The sequence below is a fragment of the Gopherus evgoodei genome, chromosome 14, assembly GCF_007399415.2.
Source record: "Gopherus evgoodei ecotype Sinaloan lineage chromosome 14, rGopEvg1_v1.p, whole genome shotgun sequence".
NCBI classification, from domain to species: domain Eukaryota; kingdom Metazoa; phylum Chordata; order Testudines; family Testudinidae; genus Gopherus; species Gopherus evgoodei.
The window spans coordinates 19,386,088-19,404,996 of NC_044335.1; the positions used below are offsets into that span (position 1 = coordinate 19,386,088).

Genomic DNA, 18,909 nt, shown 5'->3' on the forward strand with positions numbered 1-18,909 from the left:
CCTGATTATTACAAATGAAAAATAATTTGAAATGTTTGTGGATGGCAGCTTTATATGCAAGACAAATATGCTCAGTCTCCTAAATCCAGCTGGAACTAGGTTTTCATTTTTCTTGTTTTTAAATAAATGTCATTTATTACAACTGTTCTGTCTTACTAAGGCAGCTGTTGGCAGCAAACTGTGAAATTAAAGTTGGGTTGGTTTCAATCAAGAACCAAAATATAATACGCTTTTTTCAGAGAGAAGTAGGTTTTTTCTGTAGATATGTAGTCTATGCTCAGTAATTAAAATAGCTAGTCAATCAATTCTATTAACTTGGCTTAAAGGAGAATTGTCATGTGGACAAGCTAATTAAAATGTGGTTTCCAAAGTGTATAGACAAGGAAAACAAATTTAGGGATTGCTATAACTACATCTGGTAAAAAGCATAAGCAGCCAATATAGTGGTTAGTGCAAGAGCTTGGGTGGGATTCTAATCACAACCCTACCACTGTCTTGCGATGTGACCTTGGGTATGTCACTTAACCTCCAAGTCTCATTTTTCCTATGTGTAACGTGAAGAGTATAGACTTATTATGGAGAATTGGTCAGCCTTTAGATTGACTGGCTCATATCCACTAACCAGACCCACAAAGCTTTTGGAGACCACATTACTTATCGAAATAAATTATCAATATCTATGTCGACATTTCCTCAAAAACCAACAGTGTTCGAGTTCAGGCACCAGACCAGTTTTATAGATGATGTTGAGGCTGGGTCATGACCTCTTATTTATTCTGGAGATTCCTCAGGTTGAGAGGCCAAAAGTCTAGGGAAGAAACATCCAAACCACACAGATTTCCAATTTATTATGTTAATCAAACTAAATAAGCAACAAGATAAAATATGTAAACCATTCAAATTAAGAAAGTGGGTTAATATCAAATCAAACTAATCTAATTACCAGGTTGATAAACGAAAAACTCTTTATGTAATTTGGGAAGGCAGCAGTATTGTTTAGCTATCAGTGTCAAAAAGCAATAAGGCATTATCAAGCTTAGTGCCAATCAATATATTTGTTCCAACCAAATATCTGATACAGGGAGGCTCAAGTCACTCCCAAGCTGAAGCCAATGTTAAGACTACAGGCACTGATGCCAATTAAGGTAGTTGGCCCAATTTAATGTACTGGTTAGGTGACAGCTAATCCCTTCTCTTTCCCTAGCCCCCAAACATAGGTATTACAATAAAACATTCCCATACGATTAAAGACGATGCAGCTTGTTATATTTTAATATGCAAATGACAAATATAGGTGAAAATCATATGATTTCTCAGGATAAACCATAACTCCTAACCCAGAAATACATGCATGAGTGATCTTTTAGACAAGGTTGTTTAACCTAGGGTTGTTTTAGGTATTTGAGGAATTATCCTATAGGCCCCATTCTCAAATTAATTCTGTGGGTTCTAGCCACACACACTAGCCACTGTGGGTTCTAGCCACACACACACTCACTCCTAGCCATCTGCTGCAATTAAATACAAGTCTAAATGCTGAGGTAGAGGTGTCCCTCTACTAAGAAAGATTAGAAAACGCAACAAAACCAAAAGAGGTTAATACTTATTCAGGATGATTGTCATGGCTCTTGTGGCTTTATTCAGTCTCAGGAAGCTGGTACATGGTTGCAAATGTTAACCAGTGGTCTCACTGGCACCAGCATTTAGTGTTGATGGAGTTGCTGTCTGGCTACAAGTTACTTGCGAGCACATGTCTAATCTTACATGTTGCATGTTGTTAAACTCCCACCCCTTGATGGCAAGCATATAGCTAGAGGCTAGCAGCCATTACAGGCAAGCAAGCCAGATGCTGGAGCAAAAGCTTCTTCCTTTCAATTTTAAGATGGTGCCTGACTGGTTCCTCCTGCTTGGAACTCCTCTTAGGAGCTTCTTGGTGAATCAAATGGAACACTATTCTGAGTTCACTGGCATCACCAAATGGGGCCTGATTAACTATTTTTATGAAAATGCAGAACTTCCCCATTTCAGTAATTTCAGGCTCAGTAAGGCCATGGATCCAAAGTCAATAGGCCTGTAGGCATCTGAGGCCCCAGGTGTGCCCACAGGCATTATCTCAACCATCCAAAATCCCAACTCAAAAATAACTTAAAAAAATATCAGGCAAGCAAGAAGTAGGAATTAAAATCATTACACCAATCACACATTCATTCAACCGTGCCCAGTGAAAGACAATTCCTGTTTTACAGACAGATGCTGTTTATAGTTCCCCTTATATTTTGGTACTCAGCAGCTTATCTTTGAACTGCACTTCTTACACACAAAATCTGGGAGAAAGGTTAGACTATAACTCAAGCAGAGTAAGAAGTCTTTTTCCTCAAAAAAAAAAAAAAAGTAGGAATTTTGAGGTTGTTTTTATATGCAGACCTGTCTGCAGTAAAACACTGCTACTATACAGGTTAGATGGGAGGCCTAGTTAGTAGTACTTGTCAAGGGCTTTGAGATCTTTGAGCTCAAAGATCTCAATGAGTGCAGATATTACTCTTATTATAAGACTTCCAAATATTCAAGATTGTCCAGGTCATATTTGCAATGAAAAGAATGCAAATATGGCAACAACGCCCCATTTGTGTGAGCAGTTATCTAAGGGCTTGGCTACACTCACACTTTACAGCGCTGCAACTGGGATGTGAAAAAACACCCCCCTGAGCGCTGCAAGATACAGCGCTGTAAAGCGTCAGTGTAATCAGGGCAGCAGCGCTGGGAGCGCGGCTCCCAGCGCTGCACGCTACACCCGTAAGGGATGTGGTTTACGTGCAGCACTGGGAGAGCTCTCTCCCAGCGCTGCCGCTCTGACTACACTCACACTTCAAAGCGCTGCCACGGCAGCGCTTTGAAATTCCAAATGTAGCCATACCCTCTGTTACAGGCAGAAACGTGAATTTCTGAGCATGCAAACAGTGCCGTTAAAAATATAAAGAGCACAGCTAAGGGAAGCTACTTGAAAATGGCTCTCATAGGCCAAGTCCCAACTATTTACTTCCTTAATTTCTGATTTGTGGACCATGTTCTGACCATAAGTCTTGGCAAGTGATTTATTTTGTTGAATAATTTGGGGATCTGTAAGGAATATGACATAGTTCCAGGCCCTGACGTGCAGCCTGCATGCACTGAACTTTAAAAATGTGCACCGTATTAAATAAACTACCGAAGTTCCCCATGACTGCAGAACCAGCACTTCATTTTCATTACATGCCATGTTGTCTAGCAATCTTCTTTTCATATTGACACAAATCCCAGCCACCTTCCTTAGTGAAGAGATCATCCATTTAAGGAAGCTCAAAGAGGGTTGTGCTCGTAGACTATCATTAGAGGAAGGGATTGTGCTTATGGGGTTAAAAGTGTTGTTGCCTGTGGGAGTGGCCTTAGTAAATTGGGCTTTGGACCAGTCTTTGCAACAGGAGATGTTGGGTGAAAGGGGGAAGAACACATGCCATGCAGAAGCAGGTGTGAATGTCAGCCCTTGGTAAGAGGAAGAGAAATTAGTGTGGTGCTAATACCAGCTGAAGGAGGTGCAGTTCATCACCATAAAGAGGGATAACTGCCTGAGTGACTCAAGAAAAACATACTCGTCTGCTTGCTGAGCGGCAGATGATGTCCTGTGGCAGGAATTTGGCTTGGAAGGATTGCATGCATAGGGACATTTCCTATAGCTGTTTTTTAGGTTATTGCTATTAAAATGCCTTCACCCAAACCGAAGAGGAAAGCATGCAGGTACATATTTGGGGGAAGGGGAGAAGGCCAAAAATTTTAAACATGTCTGTACAGCACCTGGAACATTATAATACATCATCTACACTTATAGCTCGGTCATCAGCTATTGGTGAGCTGCTTGATGATCCATCTCAAGTAAACCCTATTCCTCCTAGTAGGAGAGAAAAGAATGCTGCTCTTTGTACCAGGACTTCTGCTGCACATTCTGCACAGTTCCTACACACACAGGTTCCATCGATACTCATATTACATGCCTTGTTGGGAACTGAGTGCAGGACATATTTTCTTTGCAAGGCAAATCAGTTGGGAGAATTCTGCCATAGAAGCTGCATACAGGTTTGGACTTAGTTGTGGAAGTAAGCCTCTATTCCTGAAGACAGTTTGAACCAGACTGGGCATAACACTAGATAACGCTGATGGGAACAGTTGTGCTGGCCACTAGTGGATGGGTAAGGTCATACACAGAATCTTTTCCACGTCTACATTCTGTGTAAAACTGACTGAAAAATTAGGGCAGGAAAATTCTTCCCGGTTTTTAGGCAAGTTACCTTTCCCTCCTCCTTCCCCCCAGTTCAACCAGTTCTAGTTCTACAATTCTTTGACAAGAATTGGGAGCTTCTGCATCGTGGGGAAAAATGACTGTACAATCCAGGTAATTGGGAGTCCTTAGCATTAAAGCACATATGTGTACACTTCTGCAGTCAGCATGCTATAAAATTAACCAAGACTGACTAACTGGTTAGGGCTACGTTTTCCAACACTGCATCTAAATGTGCACTCAACTTTGTGTGTATAATCATCTACCTGGAAGACACTCAAACAGCACTTTGCCATCAATTCAGAGCTCTTTGAGAAGGTTTTGGAGATCAGAAACTGCTCCTCATTATCAGACATGTCTCACATTTCAGAGAAGATGGAAAATAGTGTTATTTCCATAGTTTCCCTTCTGAAATACTTTGAAATGCGATGTGCTAGCACTCCAGTTCACATAGTCTAATACAAACTTAACAAAATCCTGATTTTTTTCCATGTGAAAAAAAGTTTTCATTCATCCATTTATTTTTTCACATGGTGTTTTGACTGAGGAATTTATTAGAATTTCAAGAGGAAAACGTGGCAAAAAGCCATCACTTTTCTTCCAGCGATTTGCTGTTGATGGACTATAACGTTTCTCCCGCCTCCAAAAGACCACTGGATGCAGGAGATTTCCCGTTTGTCTCCAGTGAGAAACGTAGGACTGAATTAGCATCTACTTTCTTTGGAAGAATATACCAGTAAACATTACACACCAGGCAGAGCTAAAAATTTGCAGTGAATCACTGTTAGCGACATTTTAAAGATGTATATTGACTTTTGAGAACACAAAGAGTGAATAGTGCAGAAATCCTAAATGTTGCTGGTTCCTCTATATCAGATCATTACTCCCTTCTGTTACATGCAATGGAAGTGAGCATGACCACCTGAGAACTCAAGCAAGGTCTTGTGTCAAAAAAAAACAATCACCTTCTGCACTATTACATTCAACATTTTACACATTACACACAACATTGCATGGCTATTCATGAGGAAAAAGGAAGAGTTAAGCCCTCAGCTCAACACTTTCTGCCACTTTGAAGGCTCAGGCTGCCCTGGGTCAGGCCTTGAGATATAGGTGCAATCTTAACTCTGTAAGGATTTTGGCTGTCAATAGATGTAGGTATATCCTCTGCCTAATTTATTAATTTAAACCACAGCAGAAATCTCAGATCAACACTTTTTTTAATGGTGGGGCTAAAATTTAAAAATCCTTAGTTGCTAAAGACACTTTGCAGTTAACGTTTGGTCTCCCTGCAGTACATGCAGTTTTGAGGAGGGCTGAGAATCAATCTGAGTATTAATGCAGGTCAGAATTCTCTCTCTCAAGTGGTATCAGGTGACTTCCCTCCTTGAACACCATATAATTTATTTCATTGAAGTTTGCAGGTAGAATGCTTCCCTGGTCATTTTGCTAGTGACTGATACACTTAGAATCTTCCTTCGTGCTGGGTGTATTGCTTTCAAGGTCTTTATGTTTCTCTTCTTCACAAGTCTCTGCGATGGAAAATTACGCTTTGTCTTCTCTCTACAAACTTCTCCTGGAACTGACATCTCTGCGTTGGTCACCAACGAACCCTGGTGACAAATTAATCGCTGACTGAAGAATATTTTCTTCCTAGTCCATACCAGGTGGAAGATATTAACATATCCAGAGGCTCTCTCCTTCTATTTAAAAAAAAAAATCAGTGGGAAAATTCCTTCTACGTGACAAACTTTGCTATCTTTACATGATGACCATAAAAATAAAAGCCACAACTGTCTGGATAAGAGAACTTACACCATTATTTGTGATTACATTTGATCAGGGAAGGCATTTCCATAAACAATAAAATGTGGGGTACACACTGAATTATTTTGCCTTTTCAACAGGAACATTCCAAACTTTAAAATGAATGCTGTCAACTTGGAGAAAGAGATGGGGAGCAAGTTTCTGTCTGTCTAAAAAACAAATATTGTACCTACTGTGGTGAAAAGTAACAACTAAGTGTACTTACCACTGAAAGAAGTTAACAAAAACCTGTTTTCCCCTTTTTCTTCAGTTAGTTTACTTAGTGCGTGACAGCATTTTGTGTACACTCAATTTCATTGTTTCATCAGAACAGTCAACAAAAAGCTTCTTCCTTGCTGAAAAGGCCCTTAAACAGCAACAGTGGAGCAGGAAAAGCCTTATAAAATTGTAGAGTGAAATCGTGGCCTCGATGACTTCAACTGCAAAATTTGATTTCATCAGTAATGTCTTGGGTTTGTTTGTGTTTTAAAATGTGGTCAAGGTATACTGTTTAAAGCATGCTTTATCAAAGTGGATATTTTTGAAATTAAAGTGAACTTAATATTTAAAAAGTTTCTTTAGATATGTAATTTTAGTGGGTTTTGCCATTTTTATTAGGAATATAAACTTCCTCATCATCTAATTCCTAATACAGTTGGCTTAACGCAGTGGTTTTGGGTCAGCAGACTGTGTAAAAGGAGTCCGCGAAAGGTTGTAATTACCACAGAACAGTGGTTTTCAACCTGTGGTCCGCAGACCCCTGGGAGTCCAGAGACTATGTTTAAGATTTCCAAAGGGGTCTTTTTTCAGCATATGCAAATGAAAAAAGGTTGAAAACCACTGACTTAATACAGCACTTCACATCATTAAAGCTCACAGTACCACCAGTTATGCCCATTTCTCATACTGGCAACAGACACAATGAGTCTAAGTGACTTGCCCAAGGCTATAGGGAGAGTTAATGTCAGAGCCAGGATAAAACTCAAGTTCCTGTCTCCCAACCCGCGTTCAGTCCATGTCTGTCTCTGAATATATTAAGTACTAGGTTATGTAAAACAGGCAAAGAAAGGGAAGAATAGGCAAAAGTAGAAGCCATTTGTTCAATTAAATAACTATCAAGAAAATGTTATTAGAGGGCTGCGCTGCTGGGGAGGAAAAGTACATAAAAAGGAAGCAAATGGATAAGAAAGAAGGAAAAACAGAGGCTAGCAGAGTTGGAGGAATGTGCTCTAACACACATATCCATAGCTAGCAACTGACCAAGTCTCATTTAATTGCTTCAGACTTCAGTTGCACAACAACACTGACCTTTGTGTTTATCATTCTTCTATTCTCTGATTCAAAGGGAGGCCGGGGGGGGGGGGGGATTTGTATAGTTGACTACGAAGCATGCGTGCAAACATCTGTCTGTATTCCATAGTCACTTGCCTCGGAAAAGCTGTGCAAGTGGAAGTAAAATCTTAGCACAGATGTAAAACTGAGACACGGAACATTTGTGGCCATTTAAAATCCCATGGCACTTCTCACAAGAGTGGGAGCAATAGTCCCTTAATCCTGGCTGAATTCCAGTTCAGGTAATTATATTCTATCTACTCAACCACAACCCCCATATCGTTCAAGTCGGACACTGTATTTTTTCGCTTCCTGGCCTACAATACTGTGAAATGTCGCCATATGTTGTTAAACGGCTATTGCATCCATGTCTGAATTACAATAGTGGGTAAAGTAATCTTGATTATATTGAGTTTAAGAGGACTGGGATCCTTAGGAATGAAATAGTTAAGGATGGTAATTTATGATACTACCCAACAGTGCTGCTAAACTTAAGGTCCTATCGATGGTTTAAATTGTACACTGTTTTCCTAGGGTTTATAACTTGTAAAAATTTGATCTACCCAAAGTCTGGCATGAAAGCAGATTTATATATATATATATCAAATATTTTACACAGAAATCATTTTGTTCTATTAGGCTACTTTTTTTCCAAAGTATATTGACTGCTTTCATGGCCTTTTTTTTTTTTTTTTAGATAAAAAGAAATCAAATAAGACCTAGTGAATAGCCCATAGTGCTCTGGTTGGTTCTCAAGAATTGAAACCAAAAATTAAAATTCTGGAGATAATGAACTGAGTGAAACATCTCAAAAAAAAAAAAAAAAACCCAAAAACAAAAGAACAGCAAGTACTTGGCACAAACATTGCTTAGACGGTAAACATTTTAAGGCAGGGACATCTCATTCTATTTTGTGAATGGCTATGTACTCTCACAGCACTATCTGAATGACCAGATGTTTTTACTCTGCGGACCTGAACTAGCTTCTTAAACCAGAAAGAACTGAGGGTTTTTATAATATATATAGTACCTAAAAGCTTCTCAGTCATTAGGAAAGTTACGTAACAAAGTCCTGAAATCCCACAACATAACCCTCTCAACAAAAATAAAACTTTATAATTCTTTTGTGCTCACATCTCTTTTCTATGGTTGAGAGACCTGAAAACCATACACATGGCATGTCAAACAGCTAGAAGCCGTCCATATACAGTCTCTGCGTGCCATTATGGGGATCCACTGGCAGGACAAAATTACCAACCTGGAGGTTCTCCAAAAGTCAAATGCCATAAGCATCGAGGCCATGAGGATATAAGCCCAACTATGCTGGGTTGGACACAGCATTAGGATGCCTGAATATCGACTCCCCAGAAAAAGTTTCTATGGAGAATTGGCACAAGGACACCGGAATCAAGGCCACCCCAGAAAGTGCTACCAGGACAGCATCAAAATCAGCACACACCGTCGTGCAATAAAACAGAATGATCTTAAGAAGGCTGCATTAAATAGATCAGCACGACAACACACAACACTCAGCTTTTCAAGCCTTTGAAGAGGACAGAAATAATCGATTGTTAGCTGCAAGGGAAAAGCATCATACTACTACTATAGCTACCAAGGCGCTCACCAATGACATTGTCTGCCCAATCTGTTCACAAGCATGCGTATCATGCTTTGGACTTCAGAGTCACTCCAGAATCCACAAAAAGAGAGAGCATGAAAACGTCATTGTCAAACTAACAAACTCCCTCGGCCCGCGCTGCTTCCAGCAGCCCCCATTGGCCCGGAGCAGCGAACCGCAGCCAGTTGGAGCCGCGATCAGCTGGACCTGTGGACGGGGCAGGTAAACAAACCGGCTTGGCCCGCCAGGGGCTTTCCCTACACAAGTGGCAACCCCAGTTTCAGAAACACTGCTATAAAGGTTCCTATGGCCGAGAAGCAAGTTATTCCCCCCCTCCTTTTCTTAACTAGAAAACTGAATACTCCCTCACAGGCACACAGCCATACCTATGTACTCAAAAGAATTAAATCAAAGGTGATGCTCCCCCTCTAACTCACGGCTGTGGTTTAGCATTATAGAGGTGAGGTTACTTACCCTATCACCGGAGGAGCTATGATGCTTATAGGCAAAGCATGTCAGTGAATGATAAGGAGCTCACTTCAGCCCTCCATCACCTTTGGATTTGCTGGCTTTTGTTAGCTTGTGTATAATGAACTTTACAGAGTCATGAATAACATGCCCGTTTCTGTGCATTGGAGACACTCTCTCCTTGTAATTTTCCAAACACACAGCCTAAATCAGTAGGTGTTTTGTGCACAATGACTTCAGCATGAGACTAGTAGTGAGTGCAAAAGTTTTGAGGATGTTCCAAAAAAGGGCCCAATCCTGCTCTAAATAGCAAAATTCTCCTACTGCACTGGGAACAGCATTGGGACCAAACACGTCCGACATCTGTCCAAACTTAAGTACTGTATGGGGGACGATGCATGTAAAAATAAATTATATGCACTAATCCCCAGACATCAGCATTGCTTCCAACCCCATGCCTAGCTCAATGCCTCTAAGCATTTTAACAGTGCTTTCGTTTCATAAAAAAATATTTACAGAATAGTGTTGTTTCATTTCTGGTAAGCATGTAAAGATTTTGACTGCTGCATTCCTAGGGAGTCTTCAAGGATTCAGAATTAAACCTTTCAAAGTTTTAAACTAATTTAGTGTGTGTGTGTGTGTGTATATTTATATAAATATATGATCAGATGCAAAGGGGAGGGTCACACAACTGGCTAGATAACTTAGCTCAGTTCTGAATTTAAATCTATTGCAAATTATTTAAGGGGAAAATATAATAAAGGCAAAGAATGGGTTACATAAAAATGTTAAACAGAAAAGAACTTTCAAAACTGTTTCACAGTCTTGTGGAAACCGCTGATGGGTGTGTTTGAGTGGTGTAGACACTTGTGAATAACAAGCCCCCATAATTGTTTTGCTTACTCAACTAAAAATTACTCCCCCCCCCCAAAGCCTGCTCCACTTTCCCCTTGTTGGTTTGGTTTCTTGTGGGTGCCTGAGTAATACTAGAGGCATTTCCAGTTTTAAAGGCATTTGCTGAGTTTAAGAAATTCTCCCCAACTCCCCTCCCCTTTCCTACTCTGGTTAACTTCTCTGTGGAGTCCGCTGCATTTAGCAAGGAGTTTTTATGGTACGGCATCTCAGACTCAGCCAGTAAAAACTTCACTTTCATTCTCCATTCACTAGGCTGTCCACCTTCTCAAAACTAAGGATGGTCAAACTGTTTACAGTACAAAGCTGCAAGTCAAAACCTGTTCTCATGTGTCCTGAAACAGTATAAAAGTACCATTTTCCTACAAGTGTTTGTATGACTAAAAATGGGCAAGAATCCTCTGGATCATAATTATAAGGGTTCATATGAGTACACAGTAGGGAGCCAAGACCTGTCTTACAGGAATCTCTATGCAGACTGTGGAACTCCATCCACAGAATGACTTTGCTCTAAGCCAAAGTTCATTATAACCAGCTTTGTAATATGCATGTTCTGATGCACTGAAAACAACCATGCAGTAGAATGAAAATTTTGAATTAAGTGATGTTTCAGGTCCCATCATTTTTCTTTCTCAGAAAAAACAAACTTGAGACAAAAAGCTTCCAAAATTGGCATGATGAAACACATTCACTAACATTTCATGCCATTCTCAGGCATAGGAACAGGACATAAAGAAATGTCAGGTTTATAACCAAGTATTTTAAACCCCTGTTTTCTTAAAGGCAAACCAATTGTGCATAAATTGTATATAGTAGGAATGGACTGTCTAACACACACAAACGGGCTTCCAACCAGTCTCCATCCCTCAATGGAATAGTCATTTCATCTGCTTTTAGAATCCCTAACCTTGAAACCATATCCAAGGTTTTTGCTGCAATTAGCTCCATTTTCAGGCTTTGTATTCTGCTCTAGCATTAATAAAAACACAATACTCCAACAAAATACACACTCCACTTCCACCACCATCGGTCAACAAACAGGCACAAATTTCACAATGGCTGAAGTCATTCCCTTTTAGCAATTAGAGTTTGTGGGAGAGCATTGTTAGTGGCTTTAACTTAGGTTTCTGCAATCACAGTTATGCTTATTTATGCATTTAGAGCATATGATCTAACACACTTAGGTTTAACTACTTTACTTTTGACATTCTTTCCAAATTATAAAAGAATTCCTGGGGTTTTCACTCCTTTGGTAAAGAAACAAAATTGCTGTCCAATAACTTCTTAAAAATACAGGGAGGGTACTTTTTGAAAATAATTCAGGTGAAACCCATAGAGTTACATACTCAGATATATAAATATGGTTCTCATGAGTCCCTCTTCTACACCATCCTGAATGAATCCTTCATATTTCTAGAAAAGAAATTAGTAGTAATAATCTGTGGTTAAGAAACTATTGTACACACTCAAAATAATCAGTGACTTTTTAGAAAGATACATTCAGACTTTGACTTTTTCTGAAACACAACAGCCCTTACATGGTAAATTTTCTCATCTTCAAGGTGCTTTCCAAATTATGGGCCCAATTCTGCAAGTCCTCAAACAGGGAAAAACTCCCAGTGAAGTCAGTGAAAATATTGCCGTAACAAAGACAGCAGGATTTGGACTTATTATTCAATGTTCTGTGTAGCGTCTACAGTCACTTTATAACGTAGTTCCTTCTGTAACAATTAAAATATATCACAGCTCAGTTTGGTCCTGATCCTGTCTCACTGCAGTCAAAAGCAAAACTCCAATTGATTCCAGTGGTACAAAATTAGGCCATTTGACTCCAATTCAACAAAGATAATTCTTTGGGACAACCCAGGTTCTCTTTGTAGCATTAGGGCCCTTATTAATTTAATTTTAAAAAACATCCTACTCCTACATCCACTTACTCCTACTAACTAAAATCTTCATTGCCCAGAGTCACTTCTGAGATGTGGGCTTTTTGTTATGAAAAATTAAAAAGACAATGAATCAGTCTGTAGGTTGTAAAGTAACATTCACCAGTCTCTCAGTTACAGTCCTCTATTTGTCCTTGCTGAAGATGAAACACAGAATCGAACGCTTTTTAAAATTCAAACTAAAAAAAAGGCATAAAACATTCCCCTTTCCTCTGAGATTAAAAAAAAAACAAAAACACAAAAACAGAGCTTGAGTGGTGAGGGAATTAAGTGACTATTTAAGCCAGAACTGGACAAGAGGGATTCCAAGAAGTTCCTTTAAACACTATATGTATCTTACTGTGTGTGTGGCTGTGCATTTGTTTTTGACTGACACGGTCATAAACAAATCACAATATTTTTCTGAATGTTTTAAGAGATTGCCTTTTCAATTTTGATCCTGCAAGTCACTAAACTGTGTTTATAATGTACCTGACTATTCTGAATATTTCAATCTGGCAAACAAGTTCAAGCAGGCTTCCAACCCAGCACAACTATGCCCACCAAGCCCCAAATAATCTTCATAACAAGACAAAAAGGAGACCACTTCTGCTACTGTATTGTGGGTCCTAAAGTGCCTCTTGTTAAAAACACACACACACACACACACACACAGCTGTTAGGTGAAAACGGAGATAATTAAACAACAGGTTCACAGACTACACAATGTGTGGTGTACAAAATTTTTGTTCTTAGACATCTCAAGCTTATGGTCCTACATCTTCACATTTCCGTAAGATACTATGAATTAGTGTTAAGCTCCACATCATAGGTGACATAACCAGGTGTTACCTGCCTCACCCAAACCTACTACTTTTTCTGTCTTTTTTTTTTAACTCACCTTTCCTAACCATTGTCTGACTACATGAATCATCCATAAAATAAAAGCCTAGTTTTACATGCTTCACATTTAACTTTACTAGAACTCTGAAGCAGACTTATGGCTTTCTGCAGAGCCTCTGCACACGAATGGAAGAGAAACTTGCTAAACATATTGCATTCAAATAGTATATGGTGATAAAATGGGATGGAAGAGACCATTGAAGATGTTACATGTATTTCACAGCTAACAACAAAAAAATCTGTTATGAGCTCTGGCACTCCACACATGCTATTAAACAGAAATTATTCCCCTGTGCTAACAAACTATATACAGTATGACTCAGTAACATAGCCGTTAAATAAACTTGTTTATATGCTACTCTTATTACTAGAAATTAAGCAGTTACACATTAGATAATTTAGCAGCAAAGAATCCTGTGGCACCTTATAGACTAACAGACGTTAGATCCAGACTAACACGGCTACCCTCTGATACTAGATAATTTAGATGGGACGGGTGATAATCCTGTAGGTGTTTTTCCCCTTTAACTGACACAGCATTAAGCCGAGTATTTTTAAATAAAGCATAAAGATACATAACTAAAGCCAGAGTATAATACAGTGGATGAATCAGAGATCTGAGTATTTAAAATGAAAGAAGATGCAGTATGTGTGGCAGCAGATAGAATCCTCTGCCATAATATTTTAGCTATGTTTCTTCTCTCTCTCTGCTTTTAAATCAGTGTAATTTCAGTAGACTTACTCCTGAATTTACAACAGCCTATCAGAGAGGAGAATCAGGCCTTTCTTATTAACCTTAGGTCTAATCAGAGCAAAATAAATTATTTTGCAACCAGATGAAGGAAAATTTCCCTTTTTCCTTTCACAAAGCACAATGACATCAGGTCCTCTGACAAGTGGCAGCTGCTCTGAGCCCTGAGTGATACACTCTTGTCACCAAACTGCAGTTATTTGCCACCTGAGGGGTTTATCCTCACCTGACTAAAACAGGGTGTTTGTTCAACACCATTACACAAGTTAAAACAATGCATCATCATCTTTATTTGTAGATCTTATTTGCGTTAAGTTGCCATCACCAATTGTTTTCTAATTGAACCTTTCAGCCAATAACTGTAACAAACAAAAACCATCTAAGGATAATCTTTCTGTCATTATGGAGGACGAGGAAAAAAGGGGATTTTTTGGTTAACTGTTCAGGGTTTGCTTAGCTCTAAATCCTATTCTTACTAGAGTGAGCAGTATGTGAAGAGATTTGTTGGACTAGCTCAATCACTACTTTTTAAAAAACACATATTAAGTCAAAATGCTGAATAGTGATTCTGCAACTAATTTGTTTATGGTCTACATATGCTAGTTTCATAGTTCTAGTTTTAGATATGCTGTATATTTAGCACATGGTTCCTTGCAATTATTTTTTTTTCCCTGTCTTTGTTGTAGTGAATTTTAATGAGAGGTACCAGATTAACAACCCTAGAGACTGACATCCTACATTTACCCACAAAATATAGGCAATGACAGTACAACTTTTCCCTACACAGCCTACCTGACCCGCAGGGAACATTTATTTTTGAATGTCATATTTGAAAACAAGATTCTTTGATTAGGTCATACACACTATGAACAGAATTTGAATTTGCAACTTAATTTAATCATTTGACCTTAACAGTAAATCCACTCAGGCAAAATGAATTACAAGCTATTTTCCAGGTATTTTTGAAAACATCTTTTTATTTTCACTTAACTTTTAAATGTTTTTTCACTGCACAAAAAATCCTAACAGTCATTTCAACATATTAAGTATAACAACCTGTGAATTTACTGCAGAAGGAGTTTACTGCAACGATTAATTAGTCTTCAACGCTGCTCTAGTTGGTTACTCCAGCTGAGGACACCTTAAAAACATCTGGCTATTGCAAAGTTTGGCAGAGAGGAAACTAATTTCACTGAAGAGAATTATAACCAATTTCAGATTAACTGTTGTACTACTGCATGACGAATAGCTGAAAAGGCGGCAGAAAATTATGGAAATCTGTTTAATAGATCTCTGTTGAACATGCGTTTGTCTATAAATACATACACAGCTCCTACAAAAAGGCACATACTTCATTTTAAGCATGAGTAGTCCCATTGACGTTAGTGGGACTACTCAAGCTTAAAGTTAAGAAAGTCCATCAGTGTTTGCAGGACTGATACCTATATTAAGCTATTTAATCTTTAGCAAAAACTAAAGTATCAATCACTTATCTAAGCACAACGCAACAGCACTGAGCATGCCCTAAATGACAATATTCTCAATGTCCCTTGTTTCCAGTGTGCATTTCTCAGTTTAACATGTCTGTATAATAGCAATGTGTCTGCACACGTATTGTAGCTTTGTATAGATTCTTAGAGTCTCTCCCCAACAACAACTAACATTTTATTCCTCCAAAATGAAGCTCTTATAATGAAATTTAAAATGGCAAATTTAGACAATTTCAACCAAATTATGATATAATTAGCAAGTCATAGGGATCAAGTCTCATTGTAATATTTTAAAACAAAATGGTGGTGAGGGAGAATACAAACAAATGATAAATTTTAATGGAGAAATGTTACCTGCTGTTCATTCAAATAAATTTGATGTCACATGATTTTTCCTTAACAATTTGATTTTAATTAATTTTAAGACTCAACATGGAATCATGAAGTACACATTTGGTAGTATTTTTTTTAACTATTTTGTTTTTTGGAGAGAGATTAGTTTGTTTAAAAAACAATTATCAGTATTACTGGCTTTAATATGCCACTTCAAGTGAATTTCAATTATGAATTTTAAAAGATTATATTGGAACATATCCGAGGCTATAAATACTTATAAATGTGTAGGACAACCATAATGAAGCCTCTCATATTCATGTTTACAGTATTACAGGACCAGTCGTGCCATTGGTTTTTAAGCAGAAATGGAAATGACTAGAGTTGCCTTTAAAAACTGATGGTGCAAGATAGCCTGTCCTGTGTTTTTAAATCTAAAAGCAGCTTGAAAGGAGCTAAGATGTTAGTTTGGAAATAAACAACCAGGTTAAATGTCTGCCATCTTCTTGGGATCAGCATGCAGGAATGTTCCAATACATACGAATTGCAATGTCACATGAAAATAGAAGCACTCAATGTATTTGGAAACTATGAATAACAAAATCCTCCATGAAAAGCATTCCAGAGGAGGAAAAATCTCAGTAAATCAGCAAATTCTATAAGGAAGTCTAAACAATAAACCATTCCTGCCAGTTACATTAGGAGCGTTAAGGGATGTGCATGCCTGATACTATACTGAACAAAACGGTTGTTAATAAATTGGATGTAGACCAATAAAAGTTTGATTAAACATATGTATTTTAACAATTAAAATTTAGTCCAAGAGGAATGTAGCATTAAATTAATAGATTAAGTTCGAAATAATGCAGTTGTATACCTGAAATAATTTCCTTTAGAGGCATTCTCTGACTTAACACTCAAAGTTTATTTAATGTTTTTAATGTTTATCTTTAGTGTGATTTATATACTTAATTTTTCCCCCTATGTTCAGTGTGAACAAAGATTTTGTATTAACTAATTTTAAATCTATATTTAAGTTACTCAAACAGTTGTGGTTTGTAAATAAATTTGTTTTAAAATAGTTAAATGATTTGCACAGTTTCTTAAAACTACATCAATTTAGACTGATTCTATAAAACTTTAAATCTTACGCTCCAGTCAAACTATTATGTAAAATGAATATTGCTACTACACTTAAAAAGACAATGCAAAATTGATGACAGTGTTTTCACAAGACAGTTTTCTGACATTTTTAAGGTTACTTTTTTGGGGGGGAAATTTGGTATTCACTACATCAAACCTAAGCCAACATTTTACATCCTCAGATTTCATGGTGAGATTTCATTTTTCAATTATTTTATTTTAATATTCTTGTCTCTGTTCAGCCTGATTCTTAGCAAGAGTGAAGTGCCTCAGAAACAACTTATTTCAGATTTAAGGCTCCCTAACTATGGAATTTACAGCAATACAAACACAAGACAATTTAATAGCACCCTGCTTTAAATGTACCCCAATGAAACCAAAATAAGAATTCAATTACTTTGTAGGATACAAAATGGCCAAGTGGAAATATAAATAAAAGTCCTTAAGTCTTTACCATTATTATGAACAAATAACTTATACTGCCTGTCTCCCCCCCCCACCCACACACACACACACACTTACTTTTCCCACATGGTTCAAAGCTATTACCGTCTAGGGTAAATCATGCCACCATCGACTTATAGCAAATAACAATTACTCCATGTGCTAACAGAAAACCGAGAAAGCAGAATCAATAGTCACCTACCCAGAATGGCATGAAGCTTAAAATTAATTCAATAATCCACTCTCCTGCTTCTATCCCCAGGAGCTAACTAGTGTCACTGAAGATTTTACCCACAAAGAACTTCCTCCTACTCTTATCAACATTGTTTAACCCCCCCACTCAGGCTAGTAAATGCACCCTCCTTGGCTTTTGCAAATTGCTCCAGAAACAATACTAAAACGGGGGAGGGGGACGGACTAAGAAAAAAATTAAAAGCTGATGAGTTTGATTTTTTTTAACTGTTTAATCAGTGTAAAATCACAGAGATTCTCCTCTTAGCCCCTGCTCTCCACTCCACACACAGTGCACCTCGCTGGCGTGGGCAAGGGGAGAGAGAAATAGTGGAGAGACCCAGGCACGCTGCGGTAAAGTCTCAGAGTTTAGAAAGAGGGGGAAAGAGTTTTTTCAAGCTCTGCTTCTGCTAGGGAAAAAACGTGCGTGTGTCATTACCAAGCGGCCAACTGAGTGACAGTTTCCTTTTCCTTCCCTGCGATGGGGCAGGTGGAGGGGCACTTGGTCTGGGGGGTGCACTAGGCTCCCCCCACCCCCAGACCAAGAAACAGAAGGCAGCAGCATGGGGAGGACAGGAGCCGGGTATTTCATCTCAGCGCCCAAACCCTGTGCAAAGGGCTGCACATTTCCTTTCAACTTGGAGCTCTTAGGAAGCGGCCCGGCTGAAATCCCCACTCCCCAGAGAAGGGCGTGGGGACCGGTGCCGAAAGCATCCCTCGCTTCTCCCCGCCCCTCGCAGGCAAGGACCAGTGTCCAAAGCACCCCCAGGTGCCCCTCTGCGTCCCCAGCGGGGCCAGTGCCCCGACTGCACTGGCAGGGAAGGGAAGGGGTCGCACTCACCACCGGCTGCAGACGGTGCTCGCCCCGGGGCGCTCAGCTCCCTGTCCCCGCACCGCCCGCCAGCGGAGGGAGGCTGGGGCAGCTACTGCGCGGCTGGGAACTCCAGAGCCGGTGTAAGAGCAGGCTCTGCCGGGCTTCCCAATGTGCCCTCCAAACTCCTGACACAGCCCCAGTGAGCATGTGCGGAGTGTGTGTGCACATGCCCGCCCGGAACGTGAAGCATCTGCCCTTACCTCGTCCCTTGCCAGGAGTCCGCTAGCGAGCCCGGAGCCCGGGGCTGCTGGAAGGGCAGGTGTTGGACAGCGGGGTTACAGAGCTTGGGGGGGTGGCAGAATTCCGCTCTGTGTCTGCAGTGCTGGAGCAAGGAGGAGGGGGGTCCCTGGACTGAAGTAAAGGTTGGAGC

General features: G+C 39.3%; 1 protein-coding gene across 3 annotated transcripts in view; it reads right to left on the reverse strand.

Annotated features, from left to right (window-relative positions):
* The window catches only part of EYA2 (EYA transcriptional coactivator and phosphatase 2), a 151,327-nt gene extending 132,694 nt beyond the window's left edge, over window positions 1-18,633 (reverse strand). For 2 of the 3 annotated variants that reach the window (XM_030533626.1, XM_030533618.1), the window contains exon 1: window positions 18,507-18,633. The gene's annotated coding sequence lies outside the window, so the exon portion shown is untranslated. Of the gene's footprint in view, window positions 1-17,636; window positions 17,698-18,506 lie in introns of those variants that run through there. The other variant, XM_030533620.1, reaches the window with a different exon arrangement.
* Between the last annotated feature and the right edge of the window lie 276 nt (window positions 18,634-18,909).